Here is a 6,917-nt window from a genome sequence, read left to right as displayed (position 1 = left end):
ATGTTCGTAAATAAAAAACAGAACCCTATTCCTGCATTTTCATACATCCTTAGATTGAACTAAGAAAGGAAGCGCATTAGATTCGAATGAGATGTCCCCGTACTTCGTTGGAACGATCAAGGACATGTAGAGCGCATGAGATGTGCTTCCATATCTTTCTCCTATGGTTGCATTCTTCAGGTGGAGATCTGAGAGCAGGGACATTTAAGTTCAGCAGCCTGGATGAGTACTTAAATCATTAGAAGGGAAAATAGTCCACACGTGGTAGAGTACCATAGGGCCAAGTTTTGGTACACAAAACCTGACCATCCTTAATGGTCATTCATCCGCAGGCCACATGTCTTATTAAATTCGAATCTGTAAGCGTGAACCAAATCTACAATGACGTTGATCGCATCACTCTCAAAGTAATTGGACTTTCCAGTAAAATGTCCTGAAATTTTGGTGATATGCAACATTCTTCGGCTTTAGGTCGACGGCAATCTCCTCTTAAGTTCTACTCTGTTAGGTTTTGCTTTGCAGTCGTCAAGTGATCAAGATGGCAAGCCAAACTGCTAGTTGCATGAGTCTAAGGCTTCTGGTGAACAAGAAAAGTCAGAAGATATTGTATGCGGAGGCAGGAAAGGATTTTGTCGATCTTCTCTTCAGCTTTCTCACATTGCCAACCGCTTCTGTTATCAAATTGCTTTCAGCGTTGGAAAAAGAAAAGAGAATCGGCTGCCTCACTAACCTTTACGACAGCGTAGACATGCTCCAGACTATGTTTATGATTGCAGAGAAGTGCGACTTACTGGAGCCTAAAGTTACACCTACCCTTTCCACTAACATCCTTCGAATACAGTCGGCTCCCACAGTCTATTACGTTACGGCCGGTACAGCGGCCGTACCAATCACTTCAGAGGAGTTATATTAGCGGTACCCACTATGTGACCAGTCAAAGCGGCGGCCGGTGTGCCTGCGGCAATACTATGATCTATGAGGTGCAATTGCAAAACCCTTCCATGGGAGGTAGAACTGATGGCGCAGGAGTCGGTGGAAGTGGAAGCGGCGGGGGAGGTTACGTGAAGGAGACGGTTACCTTCATAATCACCGATGATTTGCAGATCTCTCCCTCGTCAACCATCACCAGCCTTAACTTGCTGAATAAGCTCAATGTCAAAGAGTTATCAGATTTGGCGGAGCGAAATGCGAGTGTTGGTCCAAATGAGGTAAGGTGATACTATAGTTGTTTGTAGTTCGTGTGTGATCATAATGCTGTGAATGGGAAGACCATAACAATTTTATATTTTATCAGGCACTGGAGCTGCTATGGGCTTCTCTGGTTTCCACGACTCCTTTGAACGACGTTTTTGGTGCTGCCGTCTGCCGAAGTAAACGAAGGCAATAGTGCTTTGAAGGCCTTAATTTACCAAAGGACGAGTAATAAGGCTGGTCGTCAACAGAATACTGTCAGGTTATGTTTTTGGTGTTGGAGGATGTTTTTTTTGAATCTTGAATATGTATTTTCAAGATGGTCATTAATCGAAATGATCTAGTTGCAAGTATTCTTCAGTGTAATTCAGAGGTCGAATATAGAAGAAGGTGCCCCATTTACTTTTGATGGAGGTTTAAGAGATGCAAGCGGTCTGCGGTTTGCTTTTAATGGACATATAGTTTACAAGTATTCCGCAGTGTAATTCATAGGTCGCATACAGAACAAAATGCAACAGTAACTTTTGATGGAGGTTTAAAATATGCAAGATGTTTGCTTTTAATGGACATTTAACGGATGCAAGTAGTAAGTTTATTTTAAATTTCGAAATCTGTGATATACTAGGTACTGTTGACCTGGCAATATTACATCGAACCTTATGCTTCCTTTTTCAATGGTAATCTAACCTTTAAAAGCCCTACCTTTGAAGTAATATAGTTCTCAACTTTAAATGGTAATCTAACCTTTAAAAGCCCTACCTTTGAAGTAATATAGTTCTCAACTTTATGAAGTATTTGGAGATGGTAATTTTGTTTTATTCGTGAAATTAAGATTAAATTCAATTTATGATGATTAAATAGTTTAGGGGAGATGGTAATTTTGTTTATAATTTTAATTTAGGATGATTTAATATTTTAAGTTTCTTTTGAAATATTATACTAAACTAAGAGATTGATAATTTTGTAATCTTTTTTATATCGTAAAACAATGTTATCAAACCATTTAAATTAAAGAATGATATTAAAAAAAATTGACAAAACTTTTGCATTTTTTAGTTTTAACTTTTAACTTTTTCTTTATGGATGTAGATTATTAATTGGAATATAATGAAAATATCAATATTATTATTTATATCTAATTTATTTTTTTACTAGTGTATAAATGTAAATTTGTAATTAGTGAAGTGGAAAGGTTAATTTTACAGTCCAGTATGATGTGTAACTTTGTTGGTCCATCATTGAAATTGAAATTTTGTTTATGTCATTGAAAATATAATTTTTTCTTTAAATCTCAAAGAAAAAAAATTAAATAACTATATAAAACATTAAAATATTGCAAGTGAAAAAAATAGATTTTTCTAAGTTCATGTTAAATTTGTATTCAAGATAAATCTATTCTAATTTATAAATAAAATAATAATTATTCTATAACTAAAAAATATAAATATTACCATTTATATATAAATTTTCTATATAAATATTATTATTTATATATAAATTTGTTAAAAAAAATTAATGTATAATAATATTATTATCTATATATAATTTTGTTAAAAGTTTTAATGTACATGAATATATTAAAAATATTCTATTTTTTTACGGTTTTGTCTCAAATTTTTGTCTATGAAAAAATATCGGCAGTTTAGTTCAACGTGTTTTGAACCTCCCATAGAGGTTACCACTAGTGGGATGGAAAGTCATTATTTTTAGCGGCACTAACGTGAAGATAACTAATTTTTTTTTTTGTCAAGTAAGAATGGAGCTTTCTATTAACCGAACAAATACATTACATATGTTAGAGGGTAAACCAAAATTCTTCTTGTTTACCAAAAAATGGTCCACATAACCTATCAGAAGTGTTATTGGTTTTAAACCTTTAAAACGCGGAACCATTCACTCTATCTGAAAATAAAGATTACACAGGAAGTACACAAAACCTCACCCGCAACCCATAAGTTTAGACTTGAAAAATGATATATCTGTGACCATAAAAAACGGCAGGTCCACACTTCCAGTGCAACGCCCTCCCACTGTGCTCATCGAACACCGATCTTTGATCGGCTTGAAAACTACCGTCCATTTCTTTCAATGATCCAACGACTATTGTCGAATTGCTAAATTGCATATCGGCGAATCGCAATTCCAACTCCACCTCCTTCTTCCTCCGATCACCGATCAACCACTTGCACGATCGAACCTCCACTGTTAAACTACCATTCATGGATCCAACGGTCCACGCTAATTTCAGGTGGACAAGTAGCACGAGGATTAACTGCCCAAAAAGTGGTTTCCTCTCTCCTCGCTGCTATGTGTTGCTTGAAGAGTGGAATCGGAGGTCAACCTCGAAAAACTGTTTACCATTTATAGACCCCGCTCGAAATACCACTTGTGGTTCGAGAAACCATTTCCGTGCGAATTAATTTGCGTGCTCTACTGCCAAGCCAAGACTGTTGACCTATTCCATTGGATGGTTCTCGTTCCTTCCTTCCTGGGCTGTTGATCTTCTGCTTATCGATGGATTTGCGCTTAAACCCCAGTTTCTTTGTCGTACTTCGTTTAACACATGAACACTGATAGATAACAATATTTTATTAATCAATGTGTCGCCATCGATCCATACAGTGATCGATGGTATATTAAAGTTGCAACGCTTCGAGAATTGGTCCTCACACCATTGCATCTTTGGTCTTCCTTCGTTGATCTCAACCTTCCACTCAAATATAATGGAAACTAATGCCAAAATAATCTTCGGAGCGCTGCCAAACAACAGGGAAACAATTTAAACTTCCCTAACCTCTCAACTGTCTCCTGATCCTCTTCGATCCATCCTGTTAATCCATTACTCCCTATCTTTGGCAGCCTGATAGAGTCAGTCCTCGAATAGTTTACTTGGGGGTAACAACTCCCAAACGTGTTGAGTGTCCCTTTCCTTATTAGTCACTCCTTCCTTCACCAAATGATCAGCTAACATGTTAGCTTTTTTTTCACAAAGACAAAGCTTACAATTTTTAAGGTTTGTAGGTGTCACAATCCCTTTACACAAATATACATAGCAATAAAATTTTTTAACTTTATGGTCTGAATATTAAATCTTATACCATGCTTATAAGTTGATTTACCATATATTACTATATGCTACCTTATGTTACCCTATATTGCCACCCTGTACTAGCTCATGCGCTTTATCTAATGGCATTTAGTCAACCCTTATACTACGCATGGTTCACAATTATAAACTGTTACAACTCGTCCATGGGCAATGGCTTGGTTATTAACATTATGGTGTGAAGCGGTGATATAACTTGATGTAATATGTTTGTTGGCATCTGTGCCTAACCCCTAAACCCTTACCCAGCATGCTGAGCATTTACTAGTCTCGGGGTTTGGAGGTCCGGCTGCGGTCTTGGCGGGCTTAACTCATCTACCGCATTGATAATATCAGCTCACAGCTGGCCAGGTGGCATGGCCGGTACACATAGCCATGTGACATCTCGGCCTTGGGAACCTTGGCCTTGCCGCCACTACTTCCCGCTTCATCTGAACGGTTCAGATCTCTTGTGGCGATCGGAGGGTGGAGGTATTTCGGAGGGTTTCGAGTCATTACTTAAACTCCGGGAATCCAGGTCGAGGTTCATTTGTTTGCATTACTCATTCAGTCCAGCTCTCTGCCGAGATCCTGGTTCGATCTTCTCAGGCTTACAGCTACCACCTGCAACTTCTCCAAAGGCCGTGGAGGGCCAGTTCCGGCTTTGCTCAGGTGATTCATACTCTGTAAATATTTGAGTAGCGTTCCTGTGAACTCATTATATGATGATTTGTTTAATGTGTGCCTTCCCTTTGCAGGCGAGCACGGATGGGGTTGCTTAACCCGGTCACGGTGTCGAGGTAATGATTTCGACAGCCCAACCTACCTGGCGGATACAGGTTGGCTCTTCATACAGATGTTGTTTTCTTTTATGAGAGCTCGGAACATCTCATTCTGAGTTATGCTTCCATGTTCATTTACAGACCGCCGAGAGTTGCCGGTTCTGCACTTGGGTACGTCGAGGTATCTTTCAAGAGAACCCTCGAGATTATCATATGTTTGATAGACTAGTTATTTTATAGTTTGGACTGGAAGTCCTGTTCCAGATGGAACCCAAGTATTGTTTGCTTGTTTCTTCATGAACTAAGGTGGTTTTCTTCACCTGCTGGACTAGGGTCTCTTAATCTTTGTATAACTTCCAGCTTCGGCCTGGCCGTATGCTTACTTTGAAGTTAGCGATACCAGGTCTTTGTTTTATACTACCTCCATTTAGCTGTATATGTACATCATTTTCATTTCAGTGGTATAATGTTGTATAGCTATAATGGACGACATAAACAGGAATTTTGTTATACTGATCAGGTTCTCAGAAGGCATAAGCCTTTCGTTTTGAGCTATACTTAAAGATTTTCATCTAATGTATGGCCATTTCGTTTATTGGGTTTTGCATGTCGATACCATTATACTTATTTTGTATGCATGAACTCTGTATGCCTCAGCGCTGCTGAACTCGTGTTTTTGAGTTATCATATATATAACTTTTATCTACAGGTTCAAATATATATGCATGCGATTCTAGTTCTGTTAGTTTTTGACTATGAATGTTCTCGGTATATATACGATGATACATCCGTCTGCTTGCTTAAAATAAGAATGTCGAAATACACCGAAGTGTGAGGGTTTTTCAACGAGGGTTTATACGAAATATGAAGGTTTATCCACCATTCTTCATTCCTCATTTAACTTGTTTCGCTATTCTTTTTGTGGAAGAGCTGCAGCTAAGTCGCACCATTTACATTCCGGGACAAAGTTCCAAGTAGCTGAAAGATGCTTCTCTGCTTAACTGAATGATGGTTTCGTATTTCATCTACCATGTTTACATATATATATTGGCATGTTCGTTTTCTGTTCTGTTTCAATAAATGCATTCCGGCTACAGCCGTGTCCCTTCGCCGGGATCTGGGTATTCCAGACTCGTAATTCATAGTTTATAATATGTAACAATAGTTACGTTTCGTGTATCTCAGTATATGTTTATTTTGATATAGCTTCCTCGAGCACATACTGCCTCGGTTACCTATACCTGTTTCGTACCATACTACTCTGCACCCGTAACGGACATTTAATAAATGACCTAGACAGTGAATAAACTATCTTTGGTATTGCATAAACTAACCCAGGCATTTCCATAACCCAACCCTCTGTATGTCTACTAACTGCCAATTAGTTTCTAAACCAGGTCTATCAGCGGATAGCCTATTCCTTTACCAGACTTATGCGGTTCCAAGTACATTGTAACAGTACCAAGAAACTATGACAGATCTGATTTAACTATTGTACTCATTTATAAGTCTTGTTTTTTGCAAAAGGATTCTGAGATTAGAAACCGTACCTGGTTTGTCAGAATCACAATTAGATACTCAAGCAAGTCACCTGTGCTTCGAGTCTGCTCGTCCACCCAGCCATGAGATCCATCTTCTGACAGAATTCTCTCCCCCGAGCTATCTTGCAGGCCTCAAGCCCTCAACAAGATCTGAGCACCTAGTGCCTGGTTATCTGGTCCCTACCAGACTTAACCAATTTCCTCAGTATATCCTCTTTTCCTCCTCTTTGGTTCTCTGGAAAAGAATCACTTTCTGTCTGTCCCAACAGCACAGAACTTCCTCCCTACACCCAGGACTTTTCCTGTTTGGGAGGGCAG

At 38.5% G+C, this 6,917-nt stretch overlaps 1 pseudogene; it reads left to right on the top strand.

The window, feature by feature from the left end:
* The first annotated feature begins 538 nt into the window (after positions 1-538).
* LOC149181969 (uncharacterized) lies at positions 539-1,387 on the top strand (annotated as a pseudogene).
* Positions 1,388-6,917: the final 5,530 nt, after the last annotated feature.

Source organism: Pinus tabuliformis, chromosome 3_2 (assembly GCF_031772625.1).
Source record: "Pinus tabuliformis cultivar Carrire ecotype Pingquan chromosome 3_2, CPIR1, whole genome shotgun sequence".
Lineage (NCBI taxonomy): Eukaryota > Viridiplantae > Streptophyta > Pinopsida > Pinales > Pinaceae > Pinus > Pinus tabuliformis.
Note: the sequence above shows the minus strand (reverse complement) of the source record. Positions and strands in the feature narration are given on the sequence as shown.